This window comes from Columba livia, chromosome 19 (assembly GCF_036013475.1).
Source record: "Columba livia isolate bColLiv1 breed racing homer chromosome 19, bColLiv1.pat.W.v2, whole genome shotgun sequence".
Classification (NCBI taxonomy): domain Eukaryota; kingdom Metazoa; phylum Chordata; class Aves; order Columbiformes; family Columbidae; genus Columba; species Columba livia.
In genome coordinates this window covers 6,772,233-6,794,182 of record NC_088620.1, presented here as the reverse complement: position 1 = coordinate 6,794,182, position 21,950 = coordinate 6,772,233, and the positions used below count along the sequence as shown (strand labels likewise).

Genomic DNA, 21,950 nt, shown 5'->3' with positions numbered 1-21,950 from the left:
TTTGGTTTGTCGCTGGCTGTCCTCCCTGCTCGCAGACATGCTGGCTTCATCAGCAAGATCTGTCCTCCCAGTCCCACACGGTGGGGGGAATGGAGCCACTTCAGTTAAATGAGTGACACTGGAGTGAATCTAAGGTGACAAGCTGGGTCTGCTGGGATGGAAAGGCAACTCAGCACCAAGAAACCTTTGCAACTCCTGCCCAGACATTAGAATATGTTCCCTCCTCCCGTGCAATGCTGGAACTGACAGCAGGGTCAGCCCATGCCTTGCAGCAGAAATAGCAGCTCTGAAAAGAAGGGAGATGATCTCCCCTTGCATCCTGGGAGATGACAGTAGGTGCCATCCTTCCACCATCCTCCCCCCAGGGAAACGATGCCAGATGTCACCCCCCTTTCTTTCTGTAATTGGATGCTGTTCCCAGTACAACTTCCCAGGTGTTTTTAGAAGGACTTTACCATTGCAAAAAAAACCCCACAATTAAAACATTATCAGAGTTTGGTGATTAATGCTGCAGAAACATGCACAGTGCTAAAATTTCCTGAGCTAGATTGCTGATCAAAATAGCAAAGACACACTGCCGAGGGGAGAAGAGACACAACATGGAGAACTGAGTCACCCACATTCACCTTCTAGTTTGGTGGAAGCAGGACTCAGATCTCCTGTTCCCTGTCCACCAGGTTTCCTGGATCCAGGCACAACCTGTTCCTCAAGATGGTAATTAGATGGGACACAGGCCCTGAGCAGTATCTGATTTAGCTTTGCACCTGGTGGGCTTAGTCACCGACATACACTCATCTCCATAAGAACAGTGCCTGTTACCTGTGCTCTGACACATCAAATGTGGTCTTAAAATACCGCTGGGTTTCTTACTGAGCTCCTGTGGGATTTCTCCAGATCTGTCTCCCTTGCCAATTGCACTTAAATGAGTGTATTCTCTGACAGCTGAAAACTTTGCGGTCTTTCATTCCTCCTCGCCTGGGCTCTTGTCCTCCCCACCAGCCCAGATCCACGTTATACCCTTCTGCAAGTATTGGCAGTGTCCTTCTGCTGTGGCTACTCCCAGGAGCAGCTCTTTAGGCTGTAAAGACACAGAGGAGGTCTTTGGCAGCCAACCCAGTAGTAGCAGATGGAAATGTGAAATGCAGGAGGAAAACTACAAATGGCCCAATACAAAAACCTGACACGTTCTGGGCTTGCACATCATGATCTCTTTGGAGCTGTGAGATAGCAGCAAATTCTGAAAAGGGCTTTTTTAGGTGATGCCTCATGGTGTTGGGCCCTCTCCATATACTGGCCTTCACCTGCATGTCGAGATCACAGTTCACACAACAGGAGCTTCATCCCTGCTCCAGTGATGAGTTAACACACAGACAGCATCACGCAGAGCATCAACCTGAGCAGCAGGGAGAACCGCAGTTGTTGCCTGTGTGCATCTTTTCCCAGTAATGATCCAGAGTAGTTTTCTAGTGCATAAAAATGTCTGAGGCCCACAGGTTTCTCCCTGTCCTTTTGCACAGCCATGACCTTCAGGAGGTTCAGACAACTGCAGAGCCATGTGGCTGCTCAGCTGGACTTGTTAATGGCCGTCCCGCTTCCAACAGAGAGGCCTGAGGGAAAGATGGCTTTGACTCCAGAAGGGAAACGACTATTTCTATGGACAACTATCAAGATGGTGGCTCCATGCCATCCCTTCAACCTGAGGTCCTGACTGGAAACTTCCAGCAGTCCCAGCAGGAAGAACTTGGATCTGGCAGTGCCAGTAATGAGGTCCAGCTGGCTCCTTGGCCAGCAGCTCTCTGATACTATGACAATAATGCTGCCAAGAGTTGGTCTGGGCTGGATGAGCGAGGAGGACGAGAGGTGGGGAGGCGTGAATGTGGCGCTCACCAGCCTCAGAGATGTGAGATGTCCCTGTGCCATGGGGATGCAAGAAAACTACACCCAGAAGGCTTGGGGGGCAAACACAAGTTCCTCCAGAGTCTTCAGAGTTCTCCTGACATTTGGAGATGATCTCTTTTAGTCCTTTCAAAGTTCAGAGTCTACAGAAGCTACAAAGACCTGCTTCTGAGGGGCACCCACCTAATTTCTGCTGTATCTCACATCATGCTAGAGCATCTCATATTATCCATCTCCCTTCCCTGCTTCTGAGTGTGATCGACCAGACTAGAATAGTGAGAGAGTCCTGTGTTCTGTGCATTACAGATCTTCTTGCTAACCAGCATGTGTAGGTGGCCAAGGACAGGTATAGAGCAGAGGAACATTTATATTTCAGAGGGAACAGACACCTGCGGAGGCTGCATGGGCAGGAGGAAAGGGGGATTTCCCTCTCCCGTGTCCCTGGTACCCTCCAGAGAGCTGATGCTGCATTTTGCCCATGTGGCCACCGGAGGGCAGCCCGGGGGAGGGAGCCGACCCCAAACCACCCAAAAAACGGGGGGATGGAGGGAGCGGGGGGAGGCAGCAGGCGGGGATGAATGCTGGGGGTCTGCAGTGGATCAGGCTGCATCCCCAGGGCGGGAGCGGGCAGTTCCATTTGCTGGAGAAAGTTCAGCAGTGAGCTGGAGATGCACAAGCTGAAACAGTTCGCCTGTGTGCTAGGGAGAGGAATTTTATGTCTGTGCAATGAGGAAAGCAATTAGAGGCATGATTTAATCAGCGTGTTTTAATGGGAGCATTAAGGGACCTGGATGCAGCATCAATAAGGAGCGGCCAGAATGCAGCGATGGTGTCCAAAGTGGTAAAGCCGCCTCCTAAACAGAGCCTCTTCGAGGGTTATCTGGAACCTCAAGCCGGGTCAGGGCCGAGGTTGTGACGGCAAATTGTAGCTACAGCTGACATGAGCTGGGTTTTGAAATAACAGACAGATCCCCCAGGACACCGGGGGAAATCCTTCCCCATTGGAGTTGGCAGGGCCAAGGGATGTCATGTTAGTCACTGCAGGGCCTGCCTGTCTCTGCTTGGAAGAGGTTTTGATAAAAGCATCCAGGCCAAAATATTCATCTGTGGTTCATGACCGCAACTGCCTCTGCCCTTCACATCGCTGCCATGCCCAGCAGGGACAGGCCAAGCTGCTGCACAGGATGGTGTCACCCCAAAGAATTCATAACTGAACACTTGGAGCTGACCTCTTGGGTCGTGTTTACCCCTCGAAGGAGCCCTCAGCATTTCTGCCTTCTTTGGAAATACACAGGGAGGTGTGGCAGGATCTTGTGACTTGAAGACATTACAGACATGGATTTTGAGCAAGGTAGAATATAGTCCCAAACTGCTTGCTTGCAATGCAGACTCCTGTGCTATTTTATTGCTAGGTGGAAAGGCAGTGAGGGTCTCTGGTTAACTGAATTTTCCCTGCTTTGATTCGTAATGCAATTTCACTTGTTCCTCCAATTGCTTCTCTAAAAACCCCAGTGGTAGAGGTGCAAACTGTTTGTTTCATTTTTTTTTTTTTTATGCACCAAACTGTATTTCTGTGTGGGTGAAACAATGCTTTGCACAGATCATCTGCAAAGTGCTTAAGGACCCAGCAGGAGGAGAGGTGCTGCATGAAAGTAAAATATGGCACCAGGAGAAAAAAAGTATAAAACAGAAGACTTTGCCATTTGGAAAGAAGTCAATGTGACCTTTATTTTCCCTGGGAGAGACCAAGTCCCAGCTCAGTGGCAGGAAGGTGAGTGCTATGTCTATGGCAGCATTCAGAACCAAATAGCATTTACTTGTTGTGAACTCACTTTAGCTGAAAAATGTAGGGTGCCCAGGGAAAGAAGTCTAAAAGGAAGATAAATGCTGAGGCAAATGATTTAAAATCCCTGGGCTGGGGTCACAGCCGCTAGGAACTGCTACTTCTGTGAGCAAATACTTGGATTTAGTTCTGTTGCTGATAGATCTTACGTGGCCTTGAGTATGTTGCCATCACTAAAACAGGCATCATCTCACTTCTTTCAGGAGTCTGTAGAAAATAAATACTTTGCAAGCCATGATGTACTCACATGTTACAACAATATGAACTACGTAAATACCTAAAATAGATCCATTCCTGTCAGCAACTATCCAGACATTCTGAAATCATTCTCATCAGCTCAGTTTCCAAAGATAGATGGTTCCAGACTAACCTCATTTCTCTGAGGAAATGATATTTTTTTTAAAGAGAGAAAGGGACACTGATGTATCTAACCAATCTTGATTTCAGTGTAGTGTTTCAACAGAGCTGTATTAGTTTCATTAGTTTTGCTGAGAACTAAAATAAGACTTGTAAACTAGTCTCTGCTAGTGCTTAAATGAGGGATAATAAAAACCGAACGAGGAGCTGTTGTTTTCTAAGTTAATAAGGATTTCTTCATGAATGACCTTGGTCTGCAATTTTTCAGCTCTGATCAAGCATTTGCTTATGGGAAGCTGGGAGGTGAGGTTTCACTGACAAAGGCAGGTATTGCACAAGGAAGATCTGAATGATCTCAAAGGCTGGAGGAAGGGGCTGCCGTGCGATGCTGTAATTCACACGGTTACATATGTCTGGACCGGGAACACATTCTCTGCAAATGTCACAAGAGAAGAAGCATCAGGGTGTACAAGCTGATCAAAGGATCTTTGTCCATTAAAATGTCAAATGATGTCCTAGGATGTACCAGGCAAATAATTCCCCAAAGAAACAAGGGGCATTAATGGCATTATGCAAAGCCTTAATGTTCTTTTTTTTGGGGAATACAGCATGGCAGCTTTGGCCACACAGGGTCAGAAAAAATAAATGTAATGTGGATGGATGCAGAGAGACCCTTTCAAGGATCTCCTTCCCTTCACTCAGTTTTAGAAATGTGACTAGAAGAGTTCAGCTTGTTTGGGATATAATGGCTGAGAGGGGACAGTATCTTTCTCTTGTGCAAGGGAGCTTAGACCCAGGAAACAGTGAGTATAAAAATAAAAGTATCAAATAAAAAATAAAAGTATCAGCATGAAATCCAGTGGGCAAACATAGACGCAGTAAAGTAAGGAAACTGAAGTAAGGTGCTGATGATCAGACCAGTGACATTAAAAGCAGCAGGCAATCTTGACCCTTCTTCAGCAGCTTATGGGTGACACAGAGTCAGGCTAAGGCTAAACAAAGTTGCCTTTTCCAGTCTGTCCTCTAAGAAAATTAAAATCTGTCATTCAGCTACATGATCTTCCACTGTCCCTGTCAAGGCAAAAGGAAAATGGGGCTGCTGCCCCTCCAGTGTCAGTCTTCTGCAGCCTAAGGAGCTGAAGCAACTCTGAACATACCCAAATATCCCTCTTTCCTCAATTTCTCAACCAGTCGGTCTAGACAGCTCTCCTTCATTGTCTGTGTGTCCAAATAAGCCACCTTTCTATAAGTCCTTCCATAAACATGTAATCTGTATTGCATCAAAGTCTCCTTTGGTATAATCCCTAAAAGAAACGCACATGAGAAAAATACGGCCCATTCTCTTGACATTCAGCGCTGCATAGGTAGTCTTCTCAATCTCACTAATGCCCAATAAGTAAAGGATATTTTTGACAAGTCCTGACTAGTCTGGGATACACAGAAAAGTAATAAAACGTGTTTCAAAAAGAGATCTGTTATATTTTTCAGATCACAGTAAATCTTAACATAAGCCATGTACAATACCAAGGAGCTATTACTTCTATGCCATACAAATGCAGGCAAGCTCATCTCCCACCCAGCAGCTCCCAGCCAGGCTGCATCAGACAGGAGAGAAACTGGGAGAAACCTCCCTCTGGTCGGTGTTTTGGAAAGGAGTGGTCACAAGGAGCTGTGGTCCATGGCTTGGAAAAACAAGAGGTGTGCAAAGCTGAGTTTGAACTCAGAAAAAAGAGCTCAGACCCACAGCAGGATCTTGGAGGAAGATATCGGTAACAAGGCCACACGCAGCTGCCGAGCAGAAGGCAACCACTGTAATTAAGATGCAATATTTGGAAGAAGGTGGCTCGGGCAGTGGGTGAGCACAAGCTCCTTGGAGGCTGGTGTGACCCAGTGGGGGATTTCAGCTGGGGCTTCCCAGAGGGAAGCAGAAGTGGTTTTGGCGCAGAATTAGTGCATATTGCTTTTTCACTGCTGATTCAGCATCCCCAGCCTTGCCAATCATGTGGGCTTTCAAGCCATTTACATCCAAAGGCAATTGGAGGAATTGTTTGACAAGCTTCAACCCGAGATGTTGGCAGATACCCAAGACCGACTTTGTTACTCAAAGATTATGTTTACAGTGAAATGATTTAGGGATTGAGGGATTATCCAACATGGGCCTGTAGCCCAACACCTCCAGAAGTACCAAATACCTAATGATTCCTGACAGCAGGAATCAATCTCCAGGAACTGAGATTCTTTTTTTTTCTTCTTTTTGTCCTGGGATAAAGCAAAACTGTTCAAACAGTGCTGTCTACAAATCATTAATAAAGGCAATTGGCTGATTTACATCTGGCATTACAGAGGTCAGAACAATAAAACATCACTTTATTTTGCAGTTCACACACACTCTCTGCTATCCTTTATAAGCCTGTCAGAAGCCAATGCTCGAGGAGAAAGGAACGTGGGGTATTGCAAAGTGCTAGATGGGGAGGACCATGAATTATTAGCTTCAGGGTTATATTGCAGGATAAATGAAGGGGTTCATTTCTAACAGGGTAGAGGGGTTTTTTGTTGTTGTTTTTGTTTGAAAGGCTTATGGTAAAAAAAGAACAGGGCTCTGGGCTCTTTAGGAGAGGACTGGTGTGTTGTTCCCATCAGGGAGCACTATTTTTGCTTTGTTTTTCGAAGGTGGGTCTGTCATTGGGTATTTCCCAATGGAAACTCCTGTCCTGTTAAGGAGATCTGATAGAAAGTGTCTTTAGATCAAAGTTTGTCTGAGTCCAGCATTTGGAGAATTCCTTAATGAAAAATGTTTAGCATCAATATTTTGCGGTGCTACAAGGCCTTGACATGGTGTTTATTTCTCTATATGTAAGTCACACGTAACTCTGCTGCATCTGCTTAAATGGGCACACTCTAGTCCTCTCCAAATACCCCATTAGCAGAGGGTTTCTTCCAAGTATACAAAAATATGGAAATAGAGCAGTGGGCAGATGACCACACCAAGGGCCAAACTTTCCCATGCTCAGAAGCCAGAATTAGTTTTTTATATGTTTTTTTTAATGTATCTGGTCCAATTTATTTTTTGTTTTGGAAAAATCTGACCTTAAATAGATGTACTTGAGCCAGGAGATGTTAGGGATAGAAAGCTCACTAAGGTGCAGATCCTATAGGCTGCTGCACACAGCTGCACTCCAGCTGAGTGCACAAAAAAGCAGACAGCCCCATGCAGTTTGCTTGTTCGGATTATTAGACAGCATAATCAGTGACCTGTGCTAGATCTTGAGCTGTTTTCTTATTGAAAATCACAGTTAATAAATCACTTTAGCAGTCACACTCCTCATGTATTTTTCTTAAATACCATACTGAATATTGTATCTTTTCTATACCCAAAAACCTTCCTCCCCCCAAACCAGAAAACTACTCAACAACCAAGCAGAAAAAAAAAATGTATTGTGCTGAAAACAATCCTTCATCTTCCATGTATCATTCTGAACAATTCTCTGGTTAAATGCGAGACAGGAGGTCACAGCCATTTTCTTAAACTCTAGGGGCATCAAATTCTACTGTCCATCCCTCAGCCTTTCAGGCTGCTTCCGTTAATGATGATATTGATTTTGATTTTAGTTTCATCTAGTTTTAGTCTATCCCAGTGATGGACTCCCGCTGTTCCCAATAGGGGATTATTCTGTGCTCTGGCAGACCCCACTGATAGGAATCTTCTCCTGATGTCCAGCTTAAGTTTTCTTTTTTGTTTAACTTTAAGTTAAGTTTAAGTTTAAGTTAAGTTTAAGTTTAAACTTTTTGTGCTTTGATTGGATGAACTACTTAAAGGCAGGAGTTAGGGGTTAGAGAGAGAGGAGAGGGGAGGCCAGATGAGATAAATTGCCAACCTACTAAAGAAATGTGCAAAAGTTTCCTCCTGAGGCCTGACTTTCTGTCCCAGCCATAGGTTTTATAGGGAATACCTTTGCCCAGAATGCTTTGTAAGGAATAGAAAGGAAAAGAATAATTATTTAGAAGATCCTGAGCCCAACAGGAGACACAACATATATTTTTTGGTAAAAGGATTGTCATCAAGGCACAAGATTTGGGTTAAATTTATATGTATATGGGTGGGTTTTTTTTGGTAAAGAATTTTAAAACAATGTGTAATTGGCTCCGATTATTTCTATGGATTATTTTGCTATTGTATCCTCCCACATTCCTGTACCGCTGTCAATGCCAGATCTGTCAGATGAGACCACCTAGGCTACTGTCCTGTCTCTAGAAGTTAATAATGATGCCAGGGAAGAGCACAGTAACTATTGCTGTTCCCCCCCATCATCCTAAGCAATTCTTTCTCCTTTTCATGCAAATATTTCCCAGCCCGGGAATCCTTATAATCCTCCCTCCTATCTCCAATTAGACTGGGCTAGGATCAGCAGCAGGCACATTGAAGATGTTTAGAAGTCTTCTATACTGCCCATTTTAATGCTGACAGGAGTTGCCGATGTGGCCAAAGGGATGTAATCTGAGTTATTCTGTGATCCCAGAGAGCTATAGACTCATATCAAAAGAAGTCAGACATGAAGATCTCCATGCAATAATCTACTGAATTATGTAAACTACCAAGAAAATCTGCAAAGAAAACTGCTTGGGAGGAGCAAACAATGCATAGAACATGGAAAGAGCAGAGGAGAAAAAGCGAGATGAAATTGAGCAGCAGGAAAGATATGAAAATGAAGTTGAACTTGACATTCACCCAGGACACAAGTCACGTATCTTTTTAAGGCCAGAGAAATGTATTAGGATGATTGCAGCCTGACTTGCTGCAACACACAAATGGCAGGAGCTCACCCAGTGATTCTCTCATCAAGCTTAAGAACTTGTTATTTTAATTAAAAAATATAGCCTTCAGAAAAGTTATTCAGCTTCACAAAAGAGGCTGACTCACCCTACCTCTTAGGAACCTGCTCTGATGACTAATTGCTCTTATTGTTAAAACTGAGCCTCTAATTTGCGACATCAACACTGACAACCTCCAATTCCAGCCACCTGATCTTGGTCTTTTATCTACTAGAAGGAACTGAAGAAGTGGGAGTGTGCAAAAGAAAGAGAGAAAAAGAGATGCTAAGTCTCTCTATAAAATGTTTTTCTTGTAAACTGCAGAGTGATGGAAAAGTAATCCACTGAGAACACGAAAAAAATGCAAAATTGCCTCATGGTGACCAAGGCGGGCATTTAAACATGGCATTACTGAAAGAGGGAGAGATTTAGATTAGGATAATTTGGATTTCATGATCTTTTTTATCTTTTGGAGAATGTGATGTTAAAAACCATCTCTATATTGTGTTCCTCAAGGAACAGGGCGGGGTTGTAAGGAACACAGCAGCGATGGGTAAAACACTGAGCATTAAGGAAAGCCTGGGCAAGAAGGTGGGGGTTTAGAGAGAGCAGCAGCAAACCCAGGGGAAGATGACACAGTAATATGGACTTGTGCAAAACTGGACAGATGAAGACTTGGGCTGAAGAGGTGAATCAAACATGGGAACTAATCAAAATGTGTGGACCAGTGAACAAGTTGCAAGTGTGGACAAGGAGCGAGAAAAAGACTAGATACATTATGTGGCATTTTCTGTCTCTAATTCTATGCTTCCAGCTAATAGACCTAAATCCTGACAGCTTAGCTTGAAAGAAGCGAATTTCAGTGTTGTTTTGCGCAACAATAACAGAGAAATATGATTCAGACAAACATGGCTTTTGCAAAAATCAACAAACAAGACGAAATCCAAAAATAAAAACTTATCCAAGACACTGTAAAGCAAGTTCTTTTCCCCATTCTAAGTAGTTTATTACTCAGCTGTATAAAAATACTGCTACTAATGAAAGACAAATTGTCCACGTATTCTGATTTTTGCATGATGAATTCTGAAGTCACATTAAGAGCAGGAATTGCAACAGGTGAGTTCTGGCAAGAAATGTTAAATCCTAACAATTTAAAGAACTTGATTCCCTTGACAAGCATTTCCGTAACCAGCTATAACTGTGTCCCTTCTAGAAACCCTTTATATACCCAGTATATAGTTTTGATGTCCTGTATGTATCAACAGCCAGGGAGACCAGAACTCCTCATTGACCAGTGGGAACTGAAGTTCATGCCCTGGGTCACTGAAAGGTAATTTTCTTTAGCTTTGCAATAAACTCTCTATATTGACCTAAGACCTCCAGCACTACAAGTGGCTAACAGCATCCGTAAAAATAAAATGTGGGTACAAAATATCTGAATTTGAGTAGATTTGCTAGAATTTTATGAATTTATAGAAGTTGAAGGTCATGCCATATGTCACTAGAAAGTAATTTTCTCTGAATGTGCAATAAGGGCTTAGATTTGATTCATGACCTAAATATTGCAAGATATTAATATATTTCCACACCAGATGGTAATGTACATGTGAGGAAATGTACCTTTTCTATCCTAAAAAATTGCAAGAATTTTCTTTAATTCACTAGGATAAACTCAATCAATGGCATTCACTAATTTTTGAACACTGAGTACTTATATGGAAGGTCCCCACCTCTCAAACAGATAGCTGTGCTATTCCTGCATGAAATACATTCAAAATGTTTCCAAAAACTGCTTCAGAGACTATATATGTGGTACCCACATGTGTATCTACTAGAGTTGTCCAAACTTGACATACTTCCACAAACAGACAGTGTTTCGGACCCTTGGGATCCAATTTAGATGCTGTCGGGGATTACAGCTGCAAACAAATAAAGGGAATATATATATTCAGAATCTAGTTACAGAAGCTAACAAACATATCAGGCAGGTTGGAGGGAAGGGCTCCTTTACAACTCCAGGGCAAAAATTCATGAGAAGGCTCCACAGCTATTTTAAAATTTACCGATGTGTTTTTGTGAAATGCAAAGACATCTCAAACTTTGTTTTCTAGGGACAAAAGGCAGTTCACTATTTTCTGCCATTTGCTCATAACTGCATCAAGTCCAGTGATTTCCTGGAGAATGTTAATATCTTATTTATATACTGGGTAAACAATATGTACTTTTCTACCTCCAGAATAAAAGCTATGCACCAGAAATTCTCATATTCCCTGGCTATCAGTGCATAAAATCAATCTCTATGCCAATTCCTTTTGGAACTACAAGTACAGACTAAATAATAAGGGTTTGTTTCAAATAAGAATTTTCATCCCTTAGGAAACTCCGGTCTTTCAAAACGTAGTTTCATCTTGAATCCAGAGGTGTTAATATGACAGTCACCTGACCCAAGAGAGGAACACGGTGTGTGATGGGAATTGAAGTCCAGCTGAGGAATGCAAATCATGGCGAAGAACAGAAATGCAAAGCACCAATGAACAACTGTTTCCAGATCCTCCTGCAAAATCCATTTTAATGTTGTTTCAGTACAAAACACAGTAATTTTGATTTCGCAGGTGGACGCTTTCATTTCAAATTCACTTCTCTTTTGCTCAGTGGCATTAACTCACCCTGAATGTGACTTTAGCACAAATGGAAAATGTGGCACGGGGAAATGATATTGTTTCAAAGGTTAGGTGAGTGTTGCCCGAATGCATACCACTGTGTTTGAAGTTTTTCTTTACAGTCTATTTATGCCCTCAGGTCACTTTGCTGCTCTCAGCGAGGAGCTGGAGTCAGATCCACACTCACATCTCCTTGGTGGCCGCTCTTGTTTCCAGGACTGGGCTTTCAGCAAGCCTGACACTCACCTCAGCTCTGCCTCTTGCATTTTCTCTCTGCATCCTCACAGGGAGCTGTCTGAGAGGTCTTCAGGATCTGGGAGCTCAGGAGATACTTTACAAGGATTAAGTTTACAGTGAAAGCACGGACCAAAGGCCTTAAACGCCTTGTGGTCGCCTGCCAGGAAGCCGATGGACATGTGAACAGTGGGGGTCCCACCAAATGACAGAGAAGATGGGTTATTATTTCCCTTCCCCTTCCCTGCCATCCCAGACCTGTTATTTCAGGGCAGAACAGTCAGCAGAGGAAGCAGAGCTTGACTCCCAGGCTTGGTTCGCATTTCAGATGCAAGATGCCAGGCGGCTGGAGTGACGGAGGCTGTCACATGCTGAAATGTTTGCTGTCTTGAATGAGAAATAGCACGCAGAGAAAAGTCTCTCCCCTGCAAAGGTCCATCTCAGACCAGTCAGAGCTGGGAGTGAATTATACAGGTCAGCAGCCAAATTCACTCCTACTTGCTGGTTATGGTATGGACAAAGGCGTAGAGCAGCCAGCCGGGGCTGGGAAATGCAGGACAAGATGCTGCAGTTTCTGCTGAATTGAGAAACAGCATTAGCAGACGTGAGTGACTGATGGCTGATTTGTCCTCAGCACATGTCGAAAGAACAAGCTTCCTCCTGTAAATCGTTTTCTCCCTGCCTGAACCGAGAGAGGGCTGAAGCTCTGGCGAAGTGGCAGATGCTACTATCAGTCACATGACTGAGCAAAAATGTTCTAATTTTTAGGAATATGGGATGATGCGTTCTAGTAGCCAAGGGTAATTTTTCACTATTTATTCTCACTTGCCCCTGGCACATCCCCTGCTATTTCTTTCTAGAGTTTTCCTCTTGGGTAGCAGGCTCAAGTCTTGTCTGCCGTCCATCTTACAAGCCATAAACAGGAAAATACACTATTTCTGCAAAAATACACACAAATATAGAGATATTCATGAAATATTGCATGTGCCAGCAACATCTCAGAGCCATTGCTGAGGGCTGGAGCACCACGGTTATATAGGCACAATTGTGAACCTGATGTGAGGGCAAATGAGAATCCAATTTCACAGAAATTTAGAGAGTGTATTTCCAATTAGGAAAAGGGACACACAACTGTCTTTCATCATTTCTGTGTCACTACTCATCTTAATTTGGGACTGGGTCGTGTATATGCTAAGTGCTGTACTTAAAGAAGGAAAATCAGACCCTGGTGTCAAAGAGCTTTCCGTCTAGGTATAAAGCAAGAAACGTGTAAGAGAGACAGGAATGTAGGGAAATAATGAGATGCTGTGGGTCAGACTGAGACACCAGTGCCAGAAGAGTAATTGTCATAGGTTTTGCAGACATTATAATGACAAGTTTGATTTACAAAGCGTTTTGGGGGATTGTGATGAGATAGCCTTGTAGATGCTCAAGAGAGCACAACGAACAGTATGGGATAAACGCGAGGGTAACTTGTTTGAAGATGGAAGAAGTGGGCGAGGGAAGACTGGCACCAGGGGCCAACTGAAGGTGAGAACCAACCTCTCCAGGCTGAATGACAGATGAGGGAGAGGGTGGGTGAAGATGGACTGTGAAAGCAAGTATGTGCAGCATATGTTTGACACGATAGAGAAAAGGTGCCATTGGTGGGGACGGTACGGAGGGATGACACACTGACAGCAGCAGGCTGGGAGAGGGATCTCTGCATTCGTATCCTGGAAAGACGTGTGGGTGGAGCCAGGTGGCATTTGTTGAGACCAGAGGAAAGGGCTGTTCCTGCTGTCATTGTGCAATACAAAGTGAGGGGCTGGACAAAAGTTTTGGCTGCAAGGCAGGAGAAGAAACGTCACATCTATTTAGAGAGGTTATGAGGGGAAAAGGCTTCTAGAGGCATAGCCTGGATGTGAGGCTTTGGACTGCGATCTGGGCTGATGACCAAGGTTATGGGGCCAGCAGGAGCTCAGAGGCAGCAGGAAAGCAGAGAGGTAAAAATGAATGTCTTTTCACCAGCCTTTACAACCCCAAAGTGATGGTCAGGAAGTCCCAGGGAGATGTCAGAGATTTCCTAGTGAAGTGATGTAAGAGAAATCATTGTTATCCTGAAGAAACAATATGGGTGGTGTTTATCCAATGTAGAAATGACAGCCTGATGCCTTTGCTAGAAATTGCATGGCACTGATTTGTCTTTGGATAATTGTTCGTCTTATGCATTGTAAGTTACTTGTTGGCTAGCACCCAGGACTCCTCAGACAAGCTTTGGCATCCCCCGTCTAAGCTGTGATCATTTTCATATTTCGCCTGTCTTGGTTTTTACATAGGCACATGGTATGTATGGGGTTTTCTTCTGCAAGCCGTGGGTACATTTAAAGCAGGGATGCCATGACAGTATCACTAAGAGATGAGGTTCTGACCCAGGTCCCCATGAGCCAACCTGGCCCTGGCTGGGGGGGTGGGTTTCACTCTCTGCAGATGCTGACAGCTGTCATTACAGACCTTGATGAACCATGCTTTTTATTTCTCTGTTTTTCATTATTCAGTATTTATTTATAATAGGAACAGATTTTTTTTCCTTCAGGCAGAGAAAGAGATTTTCACAGTGTGGAGTGTAGCATTTCCGCAACACAGGAGCAGGACAGCCTGATTTGATTCCCCCCTAGACCTGGATACAAACCCTATGACCAAACTTTTCCCACAGGACCCGGCCATGTCACCATTTTCATGCAGTAAGGGCCACACAACCTGGCCTCTCAAGAGCTGGATCTCTCAGTGGATCCTGATCAGCTCCTTCCCAAAGGATTGACATCAACAGAACAGGTGGTAGCCAGAGATTGTACCCTTCCACCCTACCTCCCAGAGCCTCCGGCAAATAACAGTCAGCTATCACTTAAAAGCAGCTTTTCTTGGCAATGAAAGTCATATTTTGTTTTGAAAATACTCTGCGCTTAGAGAAAATAAAAGCTCTGCACCCATAATGTCTATCTCTGCATTTACTTTGCCTCGGTGTCACCTGCTCTCCCCGGGAACCATGACCGCATGCCTGCTGCAGCCCCCGTTTTTATGCTCTGACAGCTTTGTCCTCTTCTGCTTTATGGGTCCAGTCCTTGAACAGATAGGTGTCTTTTGATCTCACTCCTCTCAGCATTGTCAAAACAGCCCTGTCAAAACAACTGTCACCGGGACTGGGAACGAGGAGTCTTTCGCAGCTATAAACCTCCTTGTTACTTTGGAGAGTCCACATCTTATCTGGGCCACTCTTTTATAAAACCTCCTGACTTCCTTTTTCTCGAGTGATGAAATCCAGCAGGGTGACTTTACAAAGGGTGCACTGAGCAGTATGTGGTATTAATGAGTCATATTGCAATATTTCCTTATTTTCCCAAAATTTTATCACTGCAGTGCCTGGCCACCTTGTAAGACCAAAGCACAACAGGGAAGTGTGGAACTAAAGGCAAATGGAAACTACACAGTTTTTGTTAAAAGTCAGAAAGGTTGTCTGTGAAACTTGAATGATAGGTTTTATTGGTCCTGGACCAATACATCTTAAGAGAGTTTAAAGTTCATGCTAAAAGCATCCTATTTTCATGTAGCTAAAATAATCAAGATGAGACACCACCATCCAAGCGTATATTATGACTCCTCCCTAGGCAAGGGACATCAAGACAAAAATGTAAAAGGAGGAAGATGATTAAAGAACTTTCAAGCTCAGTGGACAGAGTTTTGGAGGAAAGACTTTGGGATTTAGCCTCTTATCTGCAGTTTTCCACTTTCACTAACACTCAAGAGAGATACGAGAACTAATTTCTTCTCTGTTTCCATTATAAGGAGCACATTTTTCCAATGTAACCCCTGGAAAAGGTATCATCAATCACTGCTCTTTTAATCTGGGAGTTGTGACTTCCAAGAGTTTGATGAATAGTTCCAGAAGTTACTGTAGTTTGTGACCTTCCTTTCTGGACAGATGGAAGGAGAAATTCTGAATTTCTTACACTTTATACCTCTTTGACTTTGATCAGGAGTCACACTGTAGAGATTTGGAATAAAAACTTGGCTGGATATTGGCATGGACAAGAAGAGCATGTAGGTGAAAAGTGTATCATTTGTCATAAAAAAAAAATAAATAAACAAACCAAAAAGAACCCTACAGGAGGAAAAACTTTTGTGTGTGTGTGTGTTATCTGTCCCACAAAAAAGAAAAATCTCTATGATGTTTTATTGTGTAGAGGTATTTGATAGGAAGGTTTCTGAAAAAGAATTCAAGCCACTCTACCTGGAATTTTATACAAAATTCAGTTTGCCATCTGCAAACAGACATATCAATATTTTAATAACTGGTGCTAAGAACCCATGAGGTAGCTAGACTCCTTGACTGCACAAATCCTGGAGGGCAAACCCTCTTAGTCCATCAGCACGAAGTCCCTGCACACCAGGGCTGGAATATCTGTATCACAGCACAGTTGCTCTTCCTGGTGTGTCAACAGCTGAGAGCCAGGAGGGACAACCAGTAAAATCAACTTATATGTTATCGGTTTAACATCAATGGGTTTTAGAGACTTCAGATATGGCTGAACAGCTGCTTGATTTTGAGGGTAATAGGAGGTTTAAGGGTAAAAATCTTCCAGTGTCCCAAGCTTCAGACTTGGTGTCTTTGATGGCAGAAGATGCCTCTGACCCGCGATTACTGTTGTGAGCAAGTGTGAACCTGCTGTAATTCTTCAGGCTTGAATCAATCGTGCCAGCAAAATCAGAACAGCTTTGATCAGAGCAGCTCACTGTCCCGCATGGCTGAAGGTATAAAACAACCGGCCCTCTTGTTCGAAGTAGAATGGGCATTCATAAATCAGCCTGGCAGACCATAAATTCATTTACCCAACAGGGACACGGTCAAAAGCAGCTCAGTGGGCTTTTAAAGGCCTTTGTGCAATGCTGGAAATAAACAATGGATGGAGGGGGGGTGAGGAGAAGAAGAAAGTGTTATCTTTATCTTCTGCTGGATGAGGTGCTGCTGGTCTGATGTAGGGTGGCCCTAGTTGCTGTTGGTTCTGCTTTGAGAGGCTGGGGCTGGGTCCCCCAGAGCTGTGGCACAAACATCTCCCTGCCAAAGCAGTGATGGGGTCAGAATACGGACTTCTGGGTCCCTGGGCAAAAGAATCCTACTTGGCATAGGCGATACAAACTGTCTCTCCTGCCTGTTAATCTCACGCAAGAGTCCCAGGCAGGGGACTTGGTGTCCTCAGGGAGGGATGTCTCCAGCTGAGCAGCAGGGACTCTTCCCGGCTGTGTTTCTAGGCAATGCCACATGTTTGCATCTGGATTTAGTGTTTCAGGAGGAGAGGAAGAAGTCCATCAGACATCCAGACTCAAGTCTCAGCCCAATCTATAAAAACAGAGTTACTTGAAAAGACTGCATGCAGACACGAGAAGAACAGCAAATGAAATCTTTCATGTGCGTCAGAACAAGCCTGAGATAGTTTCCATAGCTGTTTCCCCTTCCCTTTTATCTGATTTCATCTGGCTTGAGAAATATATAAATATTATATATATATTTAAACAATATAACAGCAATTCCGCCAGTTGCTTCTAATAAAATAGTTCTGCTGAAATAATGCAGTGTCTGAGAGATCGGGTGTAATATGGTTAAATGCTTTTACAATCCCCCATTAAAGTAAGTGGATAGAAATTCATAAAATATTTATAGCATTTGAAAAGTGTTCATTCACAGATCCATCCAGAATGTGAAGCAGGCCCAGAGCAGCAAGTGCAGAAGACAGATGTTGATACCATGATGTTCCTCTCGCATGGAGAGAGAAGATGGACTCTGGTTAAATCACATTGCTGAAAAGTAGGATGCTTGAGATCAAACCCTGCACTGCAGTTTTAATCCAGTTACTAAAACAAGGACGCTACACTTCTACTGTTCCTAGCATGAGTCCAGGGGCATTAATGAGACCTCAGAGTGGGGAAAAAGGAGCTATGATTTAAATCTAAGTGATGAGAAAGGGGTTGGTTGCTTTTGAGTCAGCGATGAGATGTCCTGATCTCTCGCTCGGGAAGCGTCTGGCTGAGCGGCTTCCTGTCTGTGGCCAAGGTAATAGCAGAGCTGGCTGCATCCCCCTGGCTGGCAATTACCTCCAGTCCCCTGGGTATTAAAATCAGCTGGCACTCCTCCAAAGGCTAGGTTTTTAAAAGAAAAAAAAGAAAAAGTGGTATCTCTGGGGTTGTTTTCCGCCTGAGCAAAGTCCGTGTCTATCTTCTCGCATCAAGTCCCATGTCTGCAGCCACGGGCTGTTTGATGCAACGCCCAGGGAAAGGCGAACAGGCCTGAAAAGCTTATGGACTATAAAAATAACTTCAGGATTAGAAAACGTGGCTATGAGAAGGACTAGGATGAACTGCCTGAGCAGAATTAAGTCAAGACCTGGTGTTAATCCAGCAGCTTTAGGTTAAAAGCAGCCTTGAACTCTTTAATGAAGCCATAGACAAGATTTCGACAGAAGTAATCTACAGCTGCAGAGGAATAATCACCTCCACAATGACGGGAGGAAAGAAATCTGTTGGCAAGGAACAGGTGGGAAATGATCAGTGCACCCCCCTGTGTGGCTGTGTCTGAAATGTCACACCAGAGGGGATTTGTTCTGTCCCTCACGCAGAGAACAGCCCAGACTCATCTCTGACGCTGGGTCTTGAGAAATCCCTTTGGAGGGAATCGGGTAGGAGAAATGAAGATACCTGTGGATCCCAAGGACCATTATCCCAGGGTTGAATTCTTGCAGTAAATATCCCAGCTGTTTCTAGAACACGCTTGGCAAAGAACCCAAGACAAAATGTTCTCCATCCCCCTGTGCCAGTCTGTTTTGAGCAGTCATCAACTTGACATCTGCAAGGACTGAAAACCTCCTAGTGGTTCCTGTTTATTAGAGATCCCAATTCTTGTTCATGCCAGTTTTACCTTTGTGTCACTCAGCTGACTCGATAGCAAAGGAGACGAGGACCTGGGTTCCTATTTCTCATCTTGCAAGAACAGCTAAATTAACCTTGGGGTCAAAGCCAAATGCCAGCCTCTCCGAACGCCTCCTGTACAGCAGTATTGCTGTAAAAGTACCCAAGCTCGCTGTAAACTGGCAGTATGCTGCTCAGAAAGGGCAAATTTATTCTACTTTTTATATTATTTTTTTTTCCCCAGGGCTTTGTAGTCCTCATCAACCTCCAACATGCTGTTATCTTGGTCTAGAAAGCCCATGTTTCCCCTGTATACAGCCCTCTAATATAGACATCCTCGCAGCTGGATGCTGTGGTTAGGACTTTACTTGCTATAAACTAGGAATAATTTCAGCTGTCTGAGGAGTTTGTTCAAGTTTCACTGGAAAAAAAGCAGTCTTTTACTGCCCAGCCTGCACTCGGTTGTGGTGTTACTATTCTGGTTATACAATTACTGTATCTCCTCTCAGAGATGTGATGCTGCACATCAGAACCGAATCTCTCACTGGTGTGTAAATTGGAGTAAAACAAAGCTTTGGGATCCATTATGGAGAAAGTGTCAATCTAAGGTTATTTTTTGTTTAGGTTTGCTTCCAATTTTCTTCACCTTGTTTTATCCTCCAGCATGGCAGAAAGTTGTGTATGTTTATTAAATGCACTAAATTTTCCCTTATAAATATGTATTTGTTTAGTTTTCTTTTATAAATACATATTTACAAAGACATATTTACACATACATTTATAAATATTAGTATAAATAAATATCTATTTATAAATGAGTATACTAGAGAAAAACAGCTATTAAATGAATTAAATATAATTAAAAGCTTACTATTTTCCATCATATTGGCAGCTGATCTTTTTTCTCCTAGTTCTGAAGCGTTATCTGAACTTTCCTGTGTGTTAAGCCCTCATATCCTCCACTTCAGGGAGTTTCTCTCCTGCTTTACAACAGTGTATCTGTCTGAGAAGGAGCAGGAAAGTCAGTCTTCTGATTTATTACTGGTGGGGAGCAATACATTTTCTTTAGGGGAAGCACAAGGACGTAGATCATAGATGTGGGAACTCTGAATCAATATCTTTTTCTTTTCTCTTACATAGGGTATAAGTAGCCCCTCATCCACCTTCACTGGAGCAAGCAAAGTGAATCATCTCTCTGTGTTACCTTCTTAAGCCTGTGCTACTACAAAAACACAAGTCCAAGAAGCCCACAAATTTTTTTTCCATTAAGCTTTACATTGTTTTTCTTTTTGGCCAACACTTCCCAGGCCCACTAAATACTTAGCAAATACGACCTGTTCTCTATGCGGGAAACCATCCCTGTGGCTTCTGTAGCTGCTGCTTCCACCTAACACATGAAGGACAGCATTACAATCACTCTATCATCTTCTCTTCAAAGATGAAGATGAAACAGCATGTTCCCAGCAGCTGAAAGGGATACTCTGGTTAAAACCCAAGCGTGTGAACTCAGGAGGAATGGGAATCCCCTGCAGGCCTCCCCAAAATACGTGTTGCCCAAACGTCCTTGCTGTAGAATAGCGAGTCCTCAGCGCCCCAGGCCAAGCAATGAGCTCCTTGCAATAATACATTATATTCATGTAATTCATACCATTTTATTCAAGGCTATTTTTCACTGCCTTTGTCTTCAGGATTACCAGACCACTAAGGGATTAGATGAGTGATAACAGAGATAACAGAGATAACATCCCAGGAACCTTTTATTTAGTACAGCTGTGATCAGGTCTTTTAGATCCTGGACATCTCCTGTCCAAGGATTTACAGCCTCTTACCAATGCTCATTATCTGGTAAAGAAGATGTGTTGGGTCATAATCATCACGATCGTGTTGCTCAGCTAAAATCACATATTAAAGTCATGTCTGAGCTTGGAATTAGAACCTGCACCACAGACACCTCTTGCTCCCTGTCCCCCAAATCTCCTTATCGCAGCTCATGTTCTCCACTTACATGCCCCATAATGTAAGAAAACAGACACACTCACAGAGATTTGCCCCAGCACTGTGATAAATCTGTGTAGGGCATGTGGTAACCTGCTACTTACCATCAAGGACAGATTTGTCCAGCCAGGATAGGTAGTTCTACTTTACAGTGTTAATGGATGCTACCTTTAAAGAACTATGTGCACTTTTCCTACACAGTAAATGCAGAATAACCTCTTTTTTTTCCTTCTTCTCCTCCTTTTCTCACTTACAGATACTGACTGCACAGCTGTTAAAATAGATAGGTCCTTCTAACCCTTTCATGCATGCTTGGTGAGTCCAGGTAGCTTTATAAATATGGTAATGGTTTCCAGAGCATGTCTGGACTGGAAATAAGACAGAAAGACACGGAGGCTGGACTTGAAGAGATAACTGCAGAAACAGCTCCGCTGCAGGAGAGACTAAATCCGCACTCCAGGTCAAATTAACTGCCTCCCCCATCCCCCCATTAGTAAAAAAGCTCTTGTGCTCACCTGTTTGCTGATTACCTCCACGAAGAAAGCCGCAGCTCTTGTTTAGTTTATTACCAGAAGGCCCAAGCTTGTGATAAAACGCATTGATTTATACAATGGGAGATCCTGCCTGGCACTTCAATGCAGTTGTCCTGCCGAGAAAATTACAGATAAACTCTTAATTTATTCTGCCTTTAAGGGAGAGGTGAAAAAAAGAGAAATAAAAGGAAGAAAGAAAAAAACAGCACACCACACAAAACCAAACCCAAATTCAACAACAACCTTCTGATACATGCTCATGGAAAGGTTAGTTTTTGCCAATGTACTTCTTGAAGGATAATTCCCCGGAGGTATCATCCTGGGGTTGCTCCCATAAAGGACTGGACTCAAGGACCATTTATTATAGTCCCCCCAGCAGGGCTCTTTCCCCCAGAAGATGGCCCAGGGTGGCATCCCAGGTGAGTGGGACACCATCCCCTGTACTTCTGGTCACAAGGACATGTCCTTTTCTGCCCAAGATCATGTTCAGACATTTCTGGGACTCTCTGGAAAAGTCAGAGGATCACCAATAGTGGCTGATAGTTTAGCCAAAGTGGGAGGCAAAGAGGAACGCTCTGATTTCCGGGACAGGTTAGAGTACTTTAAGATGAAGGAGGCAGAAAATAAAAAAGCAAGGGAGTGGCAAGAGGAAGGAGATGGATCTCAGCCTCACAAGAGATGCATTTG

General features: G+C 43.5%; 1 long non-coding RNA gene across 1 annotated transcript in view; it reads right to left on the bottom strand.

Annotated features, from left to right (window-relative positions):
* LOC110358536 (uncharacterized) overlaps positions 1–21,645 on the bottom strand; it is an 85,883-nt gene extending 64,238 nt beyond the window's left edge. The window contains exon 1 of the long non-coding RNA XR_010467119.1: positions 21,246–21,645. This is a non-coding gene — a long non-coding RNA (uncharacterized LOC110358536). The remainder of the gene's footprint in view (positions 1–21,245) is intronic.
* Between the last annotated feature and the right edge of the window lie 305 nt (positions 21,646–21,950).